Source organism: Alexandromys fortis, unplaced genomic scaffold (genome assembly GCF_014885135.2).
Source record: "Alexandromys fortis isolate MF-2015 unplaced genomic scaffold, M_Fortis_MF-2015_v1.1 scaffold_13, whole genome shotgun sequence".
Lineage (NCBI taxonomy): Eukaryota > Metazoa > Chordata > Mammalia > Rodentia > Cricetidae > Alexandromys > Alexandromys fortis.
Genome location: NW_026067908.1, coordinates 11,682,939 through 11,698,697, shown reverse-complemented (window position 1 = coordinate 11,698,697; position 15,759 = coordinate 11,682,939). Strand labels below are relative to the sequence as shown.

The following is a 15,759-nucleotide window of genomic DNA, read 5'->3' as shown; positions in this document are numbered from 1 at the left end:
AGAGGAGAGAGGAGAGAGGAGAGAGAGAGAGAGAGAGAGAGAGAGAGAGAGAGAGAGAGAGAACAAACCTATGGAATTATAATCATAGAGTCAGTGGGAAGACAAAAGCTTCTGTGCCCAAGGAGAGGTATTAAACTCCAAGAAGAGAGAGACCTCTTTGGGGGTACATGGAGGGGACCGAGAAGCAGAGTGACAGATGAAGGCTTAAAGTGATGAATGACTTATTCAGCATTTCCTCCAACTACAAGTCACACAAGCCCCTTCTGGGGATAAGAACATGGCATAGGAAGTTGTCCACAGGATAGAGATGATGCAGGGTAGCTGGGGAGCACAGTTGGGGTACCTGCTAAGTCATCCTTTAATGTAAAGACAAACCTCACCTTAAATGCTTGTGGTGATATCACTGGCCCAAGGAACTAGGGCCCTAATCATTAAGAAAGAGAAAGAAATATTTTTCTAGCTTGAAATTTTTTCTTCCTCAAAGAAAAAGGGGCGGCATTGTGATGTCTGCTTTACTTCACTAATGCTCACGGGAAAAGATCTGGTCTGTGAACACCCATCTCCCTTGTTTGAGTGGCATTGTCTTTTCTTGTAACAGTGAAAGATAAAGATGATTAATATGTTTGTACACTGCCATGCAGGCCAACTTGGTGTCTGGAGAAGACGTGTGACTTCTCAGAGCCAAGGCTCGACATGCACACACGCTGCCCCAGTGCTAGACAAGATGACATGCTCACCCTATGCTCACCCCTCAGCACTTCCAGCTTCTAAGGAAACCATTATTACTGGCATTCCCACAAGGAAAAAAATTCAAAGTCTGAAGGTGCCTAGGTCCCAAGTACTTCTTCCATTAAAATAATTGTTGTCAAAATAAAATATGTGCAACCTTCCAGCATCTTAAGAAACGGACCCCAGAGATAGGACAAGCAGAACAGAGACCAGTGACTAAAATCACAAACATGATGAAGGCCAAGTGCTCCTAGCATTAGAGCGGTGACTCTGGGGGCCAGTGCTAAGGGAGGTTGGGCAAGGATGAGCCAAGCGTGTCGGATTCAAAAAAGCTGTCAATTTATGTCTGCAAGCATTGCTTATAGTCACTAATCACCCTCAACATCCCCCAACCAAACAAAGCTCTGTATGCCACTGACTTTGAAGTATAACTTGGAGATGGGCCATCTGACACCCCTCCCCCTGCAGTGGGCCGTGCAGGTGTTGGCTTCCAAACTTGTCTTATTCCAGTGATGGCAAAGTTTGCAGGAATGTCACGAGAAAAGATTTATAATACTTTCTGATCCCTCCCAGTTTCCAAATCACTGTATGAATAATCTTTCTCATACATAGCATGCTAGTCAGTCTCTGAGCAGCCTTCGCCAAAATCAACCAAGTGAGCAAGCTTAAGGAAATAAGTTTTTCCCTTTTAAAGAAATCATTTTTGCTGAAGTTTTATAAAGCTCATAAAAAAATTACACATTGGCTTGGATTTGGGAGAAAGACTGGCTTTATCTGAACTTGTTTGCCAAAAGACGTTTAAATGAGCACATGCAGGACGTAAAAGCGCTGCAGATAGCATCAACTGTGCCCTTCCCAAACGCCACACTGTCCGCTGCAGGTGCTAATGAATTCCGCAAGGAAGAAGGTGGCTGCAGGAGAGTTGTGACAGAGCTCTCGGGTTGGGTGCCATGGCACCCACTGAGGGGCTTCTGACCCCACCGTCCCAGCTGGACCTAACAATGGCACTCCTTGTTGCAGCCCAGTGTCAGTTACGAGAAAGTTCCCGTTCCAGAGTAGGGCTCAGCTCTTCCTAGTCCCAACATGGCTAGTGCCTTCGTTCTTTGAGGATGTGTTTATTCAGCTCAGTAAAAACATTAAAAATGGGAATAAATCTGGGCTGGCCCCAGAAATGCTTTTCACCGCAGCTGTAAACCATAAAACATGCGGAATGGTGGACAGCAGCCCTCCACCAAGCAGAGCGAAGAGCGGGCCCGGAGGTGGCCCTTGCATAGATGGCTGCCACACAGCGCTTCCCTGCAAAACCACTAAGAATGGACAGCGTCTAGAAGGTGCTAAATTATTAGTGCTATTTTTTTTCAAGAGGGTAGAGTGAGTAATAATAAAAACCATGTGTTCTGCGGCCTTCTTGGCCACATAAAATAGAGAGGCCTGTGACTTTAAATGTTGTAAAAGGGGTTAATTGTCTATTTCTGAATGTGGCAAGTTTATTGATCTTGTTAACAGCGCTGGAGCATGTGCCATGGGTTACTATGACAGGAAATAAAAGTACCCATTTATCCCGCTTTCATGGGCACTGTGATTGGGTTTGCAGCTCAAGTTAAGGGACATAGAGACGGATGTCATACAGTTCATTCACCTGCCGCAGTCTGCACACCTCCCCAGGTTCCAGTTCCTCGTGGCTCTACATGTCCTGTCATTTCTCACATACCTCCTGTGGGTCAGTTCCTTTCAGAGAAGCTGTGTTGTTTGTTCATATAACAACCAAATGCCATGGGCAAGGACGAGAGCTGTTTGACAGATAAAGCCACTGGTAACCAGAGAGGTTAAGAAAAGCTTCCATTATTCTAGAACCGTTAAGCAGAGGTCCAAGTAGAGGTCTGGTTAGCTGAATAACCCACTTGTTCTATTCACTCCATGGGCATCACTGACGTCCGCTAAGCCAAACACTGACCTACGTGATGGGGATGGGATAACATACTGACAGTATTCCTGCCCACGTGGAGCATGGAGTTTGGAGCACTTTAAGATAGCTTTCAGAAATCCCTGTCTTCCACATACATAATCGGCATCTCTTGTAAATGAAAACCTTTAATTGGGATGATTCGCTTGCAGTTCAGAGGGTCTGTCTGTTAACATCAGGACGGGGAGCATGGGGGCATACAGGCAGACGTGAAGCTGGAGTAGTAACTGAGAAGCCCGCATCTTGCAGGCAACAGGAAGACCACTGAAACACTGGGCAGTATCCTGAGCATTGGGAACCTCAAAACCCACCCTCACAGTGACACACTTCCTCCAGCAAGGCCACCCATCCTAAGAGTAACACTCCCTGTGAGATTTTGGGGTCCAGTTGCATTCAAACCCCCACACTGAGATAAATAGTTTAGAGGAGGAAAGGTCCGTTTGGGCTCACAGTTTCAGGGTTTCCAGTCCATGGCTGTCTGCCCTGCTGCTTTACACAGATCAGCATGACAGAGCATGTCAGGGAAAAGCCTGTTTGCTTCATGGCAACCTAAGCAGAGAGAAGACATTGGAGGGAGAGGTCCCAAAATCTCCTTCAAGGATGGCCAACCTCAAGAATCTAACTTCCCTCCCCTATGGCCTTCCTTGTAAAAACTCCACCACCTTTCAAGGACACTGCAAGCCAGAAATCAAGCTTCTAACACACACACACAAACATGCATGCATGCACATACATGCGCATGCACACACACATGCATGCACCTCTGGAAGACATTCCCGCTACACTACAGCACTCTTATAATTCCAAGTTTTATTTAGAATTATCCCCTGGTTTCGTTATGAAACACTGTGGAAGGTGAGATGCTTACATCATCTCGTTAATGCTAGAAACAACCATGCCCATACGCCTCACTTGGCAGTTATGAACGTGGTGCCAGCAAGTCATGCTTACATTCTTACATCAGTGTGAAGCAGAGCTGGGAATCTGACAGTAGCCAGGAACTCAAAAGGGTGGGTTTTGAGTTTTTTTTTTTTTTTAATACTCAGGATACCCAGTATTTCAGTGGGATTTCATGTACCTGAAACTGAGCTGTGAAGGAATCCCTGGCACCTGGAATACAGAGACTATGGAGACTGTTCTGTAGACCAGGCTGGCCTTGAACTCCCTGAGATTCACCAGCCTCTGCCTTCCAGTGATGGGATTAAAGGTGTGTACCACCATTGCCTAGCCTAGCTAGACTGTTTTATTCTGTGGCAGACATGGCAGATAAGGGGAAATGTGCCAGCTAGGGTCACTTTCAGTCCACCAGCCAGAGATGCAGTCATCCACTCTGACCTTTATGGCAAAGGTCATTTTGGCATGCTTCACCTTCATTTTGTGGTCCTTTCAAAGGTCCCGTCCCCCCGGTAATTTTCAAAGAAATTCTTGTGTTCCTAGAAAGGCGACAAGTCTCATATTGGCTAAAGTCAGGCAGCAGAAGATAGATTCACATCTGTTTGTGATAGTTGCTTCTTAAAAATCATGTGACTAGAATAGTAGGCGAGTAGTCAGCATTTTTGAGAGAGGGTGGGGCCACACCCAGGGCATGGATCAGTTGGTGAAAGGCCCCAGCCAGCTGGAATCACCAAGGATCTTAGCAACACGAACCCAACCCTTTCTATCAGTTCTGGCAGAATAGTTTCTACTTTAGGTAATGTGGATGTAATCCTCATTTATAGTCTTCCATATACACAGAAATGTCTTTATTATTGCCTGTGATAAGCGGTAACATTGAGGAATCATGGTGCATCCAGAAGCTACAGGCAGATTCCAGAGACTGGATGAAAAGATACAAAAAATATAGTTAGGAGAGACCTGAAACCCACAGTTTAGTCGAATGGGAACAAAATTCAAAGAATGAATCCCAACCTGTTTGGAATTTCTATAACGTATCTGCTAACAAGCACCTGAAAGTAGACTGTGAAGACTTGGGACAAATGAGTTTTGTGTGTAACTAGGTTCTGTTTGGTTTCTGTACGTGGAAATGATGTCTGGTACAGCACAGCACTGCACAGCACAGCCTAGTAGACTGGGTCTCCTGGGAGTGCCGTCTTAGTTAATGGAAGTCTCCTGCCGTCACTGGGCATTGCTGGAGGAGTGACACCTTACCAAGCTACAAGCCACTGTGCTTCTAAGAGCGCTTTCCTTAAAATGCTTGTCCAAGATAAAATCCTTAATCTTTTTCCCGTTAGCACATTCCACTTACATCTCTGATCTAAAGGATGTGGCAATAGCTATGACTTCTCAGTATTATAGACGGAGACAATCTAAGGAAGGAGACTCCAACGAGGCGGGACATAGAAGTGCCACACGTTGTCCTGAAGGGACTGTGGGCATGGGTTGTTTTGTGCATGAAGAACACTTCCTACCTTTATCTGAGGCCTCTCCTCTCCTCTCCTGAGTTAGAGTTTGGATGCCAACCACTGTCCTGAATTCTTGCCTAAGAGAACACGTTGCGCTGGAAGATGACCCAAGCCAGTCCAGTTCTAACCCTCCTACAAAACTTCTAGTTGGAACCTGTCAAAAGACCTTGCCTATGTCTCTTGAATGTGTAATTATAAGTCTGGAAATATCCATGGTCATAAAACCAAGATCCTGAGGTGAGAGGAGAAAGACGGAATTATCAGGTTCTCTGAATGTGAGTTCCCTGGCCAGGTCCACACCCGCTTTGCTCAGATATTGGCAAGTAGATCAGAATTTTTTTCCCCTTCTTTCTTTAAACTAGATTTAAACTTCTACCATTTGTAGCCAAGAGCCGTAAGTGATACAAATTAGGGCAGGCCCAGAGAAATGTGGCCCTCAGTGATCCGACAATCGAGAAAAATCATTTGGATAAGACATACATTAAATGACATGCCTAGTGCTCATAGCAAGCCTCCTGCCTCGCCTTCTGAGTGTTGGGATTACAGGCAAGAACCACTCTGCCTGGCTCCAGAGTAGTGTTAATGTGCCTTCTAATACATTTCCAATACCATTACTCACCAGTGAAAGGACTTTATTGGTATTTTCAAAAGCGCTTCTATGAGACATTACGAAATGATTGCCCTCAAAATCGCTGCCCATTTCACCTTTAGGATACTGTCTGGTTTCTGGGTTAATGCTTAGCTATACTTATAATGGTTGTTAACAAAATCAAACCAGGAGCCTGAGAGATGACTCAGCAGTTAAGAGCATCTGGTGCTCCTCCAGAGGACCAGGCTTTGGTTCCTAACATCCACACAACAGCTCATGGCTGTCTTAACTCCAGATCCAGGAGACCCAGCTCCCTCTTCTGGCCTCTGTGGGTACCAAGCATGCATGTGGTTCACAAACACACTGGAAGTAAAACATCCACACACATAAAAATAAAACTTTTAAAGAAAAAGAAAGAGAGAGAGAGAGAGAGAGAGAGAGAGAGAGAGAGAAAGAAAGAAAGAAAGAAAGAAAGCTCAAACCAGCAACTTAGGAAGTGTTGGTGTGGGCCAACTTTCCTGGGGGACATTAAGTGGAGGATGAAGTGGACGGAAGTCACTTACTAAGCTCGCGTCTGATCCCTGAGAATGTTAGAAGCAAAGTGGAGTGTGTCTCTGCATTTCTATCGACACTTCTTGAAAGTAAAGACAGAGTGAGGGAACGTTTGGCCCGGATTTACCGAACAGCATCTGCCATTTTGTCTTCCGCACAGCAAAGAGACCAAGCCTGCTGTCTCTCAGCCACACTCACCCCAAGTCCAGAGACCTCTTAGTTCATTAAAGGTTCACCCACAGACAGGGGCAAGGGGCACCTTTAGGGGAGAAATAACCATGTTCATAAATATGTCTCAAAACAGGGTCTCAAAAATTAGATCTTGATTTAATTTAATTGATGCACCAAAACACTAATTACGTCTACTAGCCCACGGATGCTGTGCTGCCCTAAAGGAAAATGCACGATTGCTCCGTTTAGTTTAGCTTGAGCACTTGTGACCACTGTCAGGCGGGTCGAGAACAGCAGTCAGAGATGAGTGAGTTCATAACTCGGATTGTGCTGTCACCGAAGGGCAAGGAAATGACCCAGAAACTTGGTATGCTGGAATTGGTTTACAAGAGGAAATCAGTTCCCACCTGGTATGGCCATTGCTGCAGACCACCGTCTGGATGCTGTTTGCACTTGATCATGCAGAGGAAGAGAGGAGCGGGGATGGGGGGAGGTGGAGGGGATGTCCTGGGGAGATGAAAATGGGAAACTTCCTCCGTGAAGAGCTACGTGAAGTCTGAGCTGCGGGCTACAACAGTGCTGTGTGGCTGCTCATATCATTAGCGATTGTTCCTGGTGGAGACCCTTGTTGGCTTCCACAGTTCTCCTTGTTAAGACCATAATAGGCATGATGCCTAATTCAGAACAACCCTGAGAGTTTGGTGTGTTTATTATCATCCCTGGAAACGTTAAATCCCTTTTCTGAAGATGACTAGGGACAGCTAAGACTCCGAGCCCAGGTGATCCCCTACCCCTGTGCTGGAGCTGGGGCTGTTTCTACGCCTGCATGCTGATTGAGAGGAGATTGTTACCAGCAGAGGTAGGGTTGCTTCTTCCACAGCGAGGAAGGTCCTACTGGAGTATAAACCCTGGTGTGATAAACCATGGGGCAGCAGAATCATGTGCTTCCCTTGCATTCAGCATTAACAAAACTGAACAATGAGCAAGGCTAAATGTAAGACAACCCTATTCTGTTCCCAACATAAAATTCACCATCAGGCTGTGGCTTTGCTTCTCAGCACTGGGATTTCCAAAACCTGGGGTCCCTGACCTCCGAATCACCACAGAAGTGGCTAGTTATGGGCTGTGTTTCCTTGGATGCCTGGGACCTTTGACCTATAGCTTCTTTAAGAGTCATTAAACTTATTGGTTATAATCACTGCAACAATGTTTCTTTTCTTCTTTTAAAATTACTTATTACAATTAAGGATGGGGTTTCATGGAAGCTAGGGCGGTGGCCATACTCTAGTGTCCAACAACTATAAGTTATACAAATTATGATGTTAAACATTAGTAGAGGATACCAATAAAAATTCTGAATTCTGGTTACAGGAAGCCGTTGAGAATGAATTCTACAACTATCATATTGAGGGAAGCCAAATACAAGGAACACAGATTATGTAACTGTATAATTAAGATGTTTAAAAAATATCCTCAAAACTGAAAAACTGACGTAGAAACCACAGAATCTGAGTAATGGTTACCTTTTGAAAGAAATCAGCAGAAGAACTGCTGTGGCTGCTTTAGGGCCTATAATGTTCTTTATTTAGGTCACGGAGGTATAAACATTTTGTAAAAGTTCATTGGGCTTCACCATTTGCATACTTATCATTGCTGTATCTATATTTTTCTTAAACTGTTAGACATTTGCCCAAATGTCTAACTCACTAGATATTACTCACAAAACTTACTTCTGGGTCATACAATGTATATCAAATAAGAAATTAAAATCGATGGTGGTGGCACACACCTTTAATCCCAGCTCTTGGGAGGCAGAGGCAGGTGGATCACTTGAGTTCAAGGTCAGCTTAGTCTACAAAGTGAGTTTTAGGACAGCCAGGGCTACACAGAGAAACCCTGTCTCCAAAAAATGCCAAAAATAAAATCAAAAAGAAATTAAATTCAACATTTAAGACTTGAACAAATCTAAGGCAATATCTAGTTCAGTACAAAATATTTTCCTGAGACCAGAAAACCAAGTACAATGATAGACTCTAAATCACACAACATATAATTGGATGAACCATGATTAGGCTTCATATATTTTATCTGTATTAACAAAGGTATTTTAAATGAGCTTCTTAGGCTAGATATCAGTTAACTCTGAAGTGTACTTTTTACGAGGAACAAAGGGTTTGTAAAATAAATAAACAGAGTGAACAATGCAGGCAGTGTTTGCACAGAGACCACCTGATGATAGGACCCTGAAAGATAAAATCCCTCCGAGACCATCCATGAGATGGCCATCTGGTTTGTTTTCTGAGAATTCTGGCAAAATTACTCATGATTAGGGATCTTCCCAGGCTGAATTTGAGAAAGTCTTTAAGGAGGACTGTAAGTCTGCCGGTGATGTGACCGCTGACGACAATGATACCGTCTTTTGAATAGAATGCTAGCTGCCTAATTTGCTCAATTAGTTTCCTAACTGCTAAAGTACCACAAATTGAGAGTCTAAAACAGATGTACTGCTTCAAGATGAGAAGTTAGAAGTCAAGATGAGCCTCCCTGGGCTAAACTTTCCCACGGCGTTTCTTGGCTGGTAACTCTCTTTCGCCTTCAATCAATGTATTGATTTTTTGCCCCTCTCTCTCTCCACTATTTAAAGGACTCTCATGATTACACTAGATCCACCCACATAATCCATGATCACTGATTACCAGCCCTTGTTCTACTGGCAACCATAAATTCCCCTTGCCATCTAACTTAATCTGTTCAGAGGCTTCGGGGTTTAGACTGTGGACATCTTTAGGGGTGTATTTCCTCTATTTATTTACTACAGATAAAGTTGCATTTGAGTGTTTTTAAAGTATGTTTACCTAAATTTTCCGTGTTAAGCCTCAAGACAATGCTTTAATTAGCATGAAGTTGTGTTTTTCTAGGTGGGGATAACCATTTAGCAGGGGCTGGGGATTAAGTGTAAGGAGAAGCAGATTACCTCTATTTCCATAGCTGGTGAAGGAGGAGTTGGGAAGAGTGGTCAGAGTCTCAGTCCCCTGCCTGTGTCCTCACTCAGTGGAAAACTTTATTCTAAACCCAGACCCTCCTGTGGCTAAGCTAGATGGGCAATGTGAGATTTCAAGTGGTTTTTATTTCAAAGGTTAAAGCACTCAAGATAGGAAAATTGGCAGGTGGCAGATGCTAATTGCTACTCTGTGGAGCAGTGTTTGCAAAGCCCTCCAGGTCTCAGTCAGGCGTCACAATTGCTCTCCCTATGCTCGCCCCTCAGCCTGGCTCCTATTCTCATCACAAAGAAGTATTTCTCTCACTCCAGAATGCTTCGGGCCTTTAAGATTTGTTCCAGAGCAGGATTGGGTGGGGGTGGGGTCTCCAGAGTAGTGATAAAGTTAAAGCCTTGAATCACTGATTGTGTGAGCGTGTTTGGGGGAACAGTCCTCAACGCTGCTGCCTCGGCAGAAGGCCCTTACCACCAGCATCCAACACCTTTGCCATGAGGCAACTCCTCTGCCTGTTCATTCCCTAGTCCCCTTGAAATTGGGGAGGAGATTTCGGATTACATTGACTGCAATCCAAGAAGCCTAAGATCTCTGCTTTGTCAGACCCCTTAGCCAGGGTCTGGTCACTGTCTGAGACACTTCCAGCAGCACCCATTTCTACTACCATCACAAACACATGTGTACACACACACACACACGTGTGTGTATTCAAACACCACCTCTGTTATAATTCTCAAATATAGGGAGCTCTAGTGTAATGGGAAATTCCAGGCTAGTTTTAAAAGTGTGACCAGGAAGTAAAGGCATTTTGCTAGATGCAGACCTGGTTCTATTTATTATGTCCCGATAAGTTTTCTGGGTTTCCACACAGTGGCCATATCCCTCCATGTTCGTAAGAAGAGCAAATCTGGAGTCTGAGTTTTCCCTAGGCCAGTGGTTCTCAACGTTCCTGATGCTGCGACCCTTTCGTACAGTTCCTGATGTTGTCGTGACCCAGACCATAATTACTTCCGTTGCTACTTCATAACCGTAATTTCACTACTGTTGTGAATCATGATGTAAATACTTTTGGAGACAGAGGTTTGCCCTAGAGGATGCAAGTCACAGGTGGAAAGCCACTGTTCTAGATCAATCCATAAGCAGAGAGTTGTAAACAGAGACTACTCTTTCGTTCCAAGATGCCCAGACCCAAAAAAATCACACAGAAACTATATTAATTACAACACTGTTTGTTTGTTTGTTTGTTTAACATTGATTAACCCATTTCTATTCATCTGTGTATGGCCATGAGGATGTGGCTTACCAAAAAGGTTCCAGATCTTTCTCCTTTGGCTCTATGAGTCTGAAATAGTTTCCCCCGGTAATCGTTTCCCCAATAAAAGGTAAGAAACTGATGCTGTGGCAACGTAAGTGGCTCAGGAAACATTCAAGGAAATGACATGGAGGCCTGGTTAACACTCCATGAAGCATATTATGTGTGTTAGGCACTTCACGCAGACGTCATCACTGTGAACCCCGGGGTCACAGCTGGGTAAAGCAAAGCAAGGCTCGTACTCCCAGGGAGCTGCCACACTTGCGCGATATTACAGTAAACTGGCTGAGGGAGCGAAGTGCAGTCTTGCCCGTGGAAGTGAGCATCCTATTGAGTGCTCCTGAGCTGAACTCTGCCCGTAGTGCATGAAGTTGCGTATAGCCATACAAGGCAAGCACAGGATGGGCACCGAGGCTTACCAACCCCCCCCCCCCCCCCGGGTTGGTGGATTAGAGTCATGTTTGAGGTTCGTAGCCTGGCTCTGTTGGAAAGCACGGCCCCTGCCGTCTATGAGAAGTGAGGGCTGCTAAGTGACAGTGAGTGCCAGCTGCTGTCACCATTGTCTCATAGGAGCATCTGGACCCCTCGCAGGCCACGGAAGGGACGCTCTGTGCCAGCTACCTCCCTGCTGAAAGCACGACAGCAAACGCAAGCTGTTTGTAGTTTCTAATTGGCTGAAAGTAGCGAAGCCCTGATGAAAATAGATTAGTTGTCTCGGTGTTTTGAAGTTTGCGTGTTGAGTAATATTTCTCCCGTAATAAATCTAGTTAATGCTTATTTACGAAATAACTAAAGTTCAAGTGATACATGCTGATGTGGCTGAAGTAAGTTTGTGGGTTTGTTACCAAAAATAAAGACCAAATGATTTAATTGTGTTGTGGAGCTAATTGGCTGTTTGAAAGAAGGAAGAGGGCTGGGCAGGAAACTCAGTGAGAAGCACTTTGCTAGCAGATCTGAGGCCTTGAATTCGATGCCTAGCATAACAAAAAGTAAAATAAACAAATACTATTAAATGTTGAATTTTATCACAGAAGATAGAAATTGTTACTAATACATAATGGACTTAAATTGTTTTAATTCTGTTAATTTTCATTTAAAGAAATGTGTCAATATTTCCAAACATTATTAATTGATGACTTGATTTATAGATAGTAGGTATCCAGTTATTTCAGACTGACATCATTCAATTTTGATAAACATGAGCATTCTATTTCCTTCTGATTTTTTAATAAACTTGTAAGATTATAATGGAAAATATCAAAATTCCTGCTGACAGCATGCTCTCCCGTGAGCCAGCATGTTCAGACAGTTCGTTGGCCACAAGGATTCATCTGATTCTACAGAATCAAGAGGCACTCCTTGTTCCCAACCCAGATCCTGTCTGTCAGAAACTCGACCTCTCTGAGGCCTGGGCCACAGCATAGATCGCCCGTCAGATTGCGCATCTCAGGAGGCAAGCTTCTGGAGGCAGGCCGCGGCGAGGCCAAGTTTTTTGGGAACACTAGTCACTGTGTTTATTTTTACAAGCCAGATGACAGTGCACACTGGAGTCTTTCCTTGAAATAAACGGAGTTTGGTAGGAGAAAGGGGAGGTTCAGGGTCACAGAAGAAGCCATAAGGGTATTTTGTAGATAGGAAGTTTCATTTTTACCTTGTATGCTGGTTTGGGGGGGGGGCAAAATAGTTGAGCTTCTCTGGGTACAGAACGAAGTGGGAACGCTTCCATCCAGAAAACAGCGAAGTCCTTAAGCCAGGACTCGGGGCCCTGCCCCTGCTGCTGTGGACAGATGATGTGGACAGTGATAACGATGGCACAAGGATGGAGTAGCTGCCTACCATGACTCCGTGACATTCCTACCCTTGACAAATGCTGGGTAGCTAGATATGAGAACGTGGGGTGGATCACAGGGACTAACTACCGCTCTGAATGACCCCGTGCAGAGGAAAGGACGACGTGTCTTACCAAAGCAGGCCATGAGCCTGCACTTGTAGCCTGAACATATTTACTGAGCACCTACTTTGAGCCGGCCGCCTTTCAAGGAACCGAGGGAACAAGAGTGCAAGAAACAGGCCAAAGACTTAGTCTGTTTCTTAGAAGGAGAAGTCGATTGTTCTGGAGACCACAGCTGAGAAGAGACAGAATGAGAGGGAAGAGAAATGACAGTGTGGATTTCAGCTGCCCTGCAGGAGTTGATAGAGAAGATGCCATTGGGCAAAGCAAGAGTGCGGTGAGAGAGTGAGCAACGGGGCTGCCCAAGAGAGAAAGCACATTCCAGACAAAGGGGCCCCCAGCGGGACTGTGTCAGCAGAAGCAAGCTTGGTACCTACCATGGGCCTGCTGCTGTCCTAGGAACTGAGGATGCAGGAATGAAAAAACAGATCAAGGAATCTTGGGAATAGACTGGGAAAAGCTTCAAGGTCAGCTGACATCTCCTAGCAATTTGTGAGAAGCCCTGCAGGTGTTGACTCCAGAGTTTCTCATCAATGGTGAAAAGCTTGAACCTGCCGGTAACCACTGCCCTTCCTCTGGCAGCATGGGAGACCTGGGGCAGGACTGGGTTAGGTTTGTAAAGCACGGGAGACAGACTTGAGGAGCTAACATGTCTCCTGGTGGGTAGCAGGGCCCGACCTCCGAGGTTCTCCTGTTTGTTTTAATAACTCTACTTAGCCGTGTGGAAGGTCTGGAATCGGATCTGTTTGCTCCATTTTTACATTTCAGACGGTTAAGTGAAACCAAATCTATATTCCTGTCAATGTGAAGCGCAGAAGGAAAATAAACTCCACCTCTTGGTGTAGACAGTGGAAGAGGAACAAGAACCAAGCTCCTTTATACCGACTCCCTTCTTTCTTCAGAGATGCCCCTCCTAGTCTCGCAGCCTTTCTTTGGCTGGCTGTGTCCAGTGGGGAAGGTGAGGAATCCCAGAGCACCATTGCTGGAGCTCATAACTCTGCTTTTATCTGCCTGTCTTTTATTATGTGTCCAGTGTATGCTAGCATTGCATTGCTTGTGGAAGATCTATGACGGGGGCATCCATAGAGGTGTGTGATGTCAGGTTAGAAAAGACTCCCTAAACAGTGTGGTGTGGATCTCAAACCCAAGAAATTAGGTTTCATTCACTTAGTAACAAAATAGCTTGCCCATTATGCTGCTGAATTTACCCCAGGACGACGAATCCAGCATACTGTTTGCTGTCAAAACTGCCCTGTGCATTGTGGGATCTCTCGAAGTGGCTGTTCTATACACTAGATGCTGGTAAACTCTGTCCTCAGTTTCAACAATCAAAAATATCTCCAGACCTTTCCAGATGCCCTTATGAGGTATAGTATAGGGTCACCCCTGCTGAGAACCATTGGTCCAGAAAAAGAAGTCCCCGCCAGACCTGGTGCTCCTTACAAGCCCCAGGTCTCCAAGAACAAAACTCCCTTCATGAACAACTGGTCTCATTTTTGGCTGAAGTTTTAATGATGAAAAAACAGACTTATAGAAGAGCAGGAAGATATTACTTTAGCACTGGAAAAGAGTTTTCCACTTTCAGAGTTAGCAAGAACCTGGGACACCTCAGCACAACTGTCCTGACCACCCCCCGCCATAGACACACAGGTGATGCTAAACCTCACTGACCTGCTTATCAGAAGAAAACGTACAACTCTACTAGAAACCCACATGGGAAAGTGTCACTGTTTGTGTTCTGCAGACAAGGAAGCTGAACTTGCCAGGCAAGATGGCTGTCAAACCACATTTACCACTCCTCAGTGCCAGAGCTGGTCCTTGAGAGCTAGGACCCAACAGTCCTCGCAAACCACAGCACATTAGAAAAATGTGTAGATCTGGGTGTAGTGACCTATGTGTGTATTCTCAGCACTCAGGAGAGCTTTTCACTTGAGCCCCATGGGTCAGTGGAACCGCAGAGCTAACCCTTTCTGTTTGGATAACATTTCCTTTGGAAAGCCTCTTCCTTCAAGGTCACAAAGCCTCCTCTATGTGATCTGGCTTTCTGGCTTTGTCCATGACACATGGGATAGCCTATCCCTTAGGGTCAAGGACTGTTCATAAGCGCGATAGGAACTTAAAACTCAAGTGTCCGCGGAATGGATGGATGAGTACGTGAGCAAGTGCAGGGGAGTCAGATGATAAACATCCACAGAAGTCAGCTAGGCCTGTTTGTCTCTCCATGTTGTCTATTATAAAAAACCCTGTAATGTAGGAAAGGAGACCATGAGAGGCAAGTATTTCCTTATCCATGTGATTAGCAGTCTGAAAGTCAAAGACAGACAGCACCTTTTGAAGGCCACACAGTCTGTTCAGTATAGAACTGGGCTTAGAATCCAGGTCTAACTCTGAACCCTCGGGGCAGCAGCTAAGGACTATCTGCGTGAGTTAGGATTCGAGCATGCGTCCTCTAGTCCCCGTTCTCATCTTTCTTGCTCTTTGTCTCAAAAAGGGAGGCTGAGAGAGGATTGTTTTTGTTTTCAATTTAAGTTATCTTAATGGGAAACAACAGTCTGCTGTCCTGAGAGTGCGGCTTTGGTTGCTCTCATGCTATGATGAGAAACCACTGAACAGGGAGTTTGTGAATTCTCACAAGCTCTTCCGCAGACCCCTTGTCTTTGGGAGCAGAATGCAGGGATTTGAGAGATGTTAGTAGACAGGAATAAAGGAACTTGTTAGGAGGAATCCATAAAGACCTCAGTTTAAAACAACAACAACAAAAGCCCAAATACTTTCACACCATATCTTTGTGAATTTATATCATTTATTCTACTAAACCTTTTCTTCCAAAGTGGCTATTCGGTTATGATTTTGTTAGTGCTGCCGTCTGGCAGGACTGGAGGAAGCTTCCATCTCTGCAGTGATAATAGCTGTTATACCCAAGATGCATCCGAGCTGGACAGCACTGCCTGTATTCCAGCCGCTCTCCTGAAGATAGCATTTCCTAAACCTGAGGTTATCATGAGCAACTCACTGCCAACTCATGGGTTAACTCTGCTTCCCTGAATTCTTATTCCTGTATCTGAATTAATTCAAAGGCGAATATGATGATCTTTCT

At 44.9% G+C, this 15,759-nt stretch overlaps 1 protein-coding gene across 2 annotated transcripts in view; it reads left to right on the top strand.

The window, feature by feature from the left end:
• The window catches only part of Ror1 (receptor tyrosine kinase like orphan receptor 1), a 342,771-nt gene that overhangs the window by 269,390 nt on the left and 57,622 nt on the right, over positions 1-15,759 (top strand). The gene's annotated exons all lie outside the window — the stretch shown is intronic.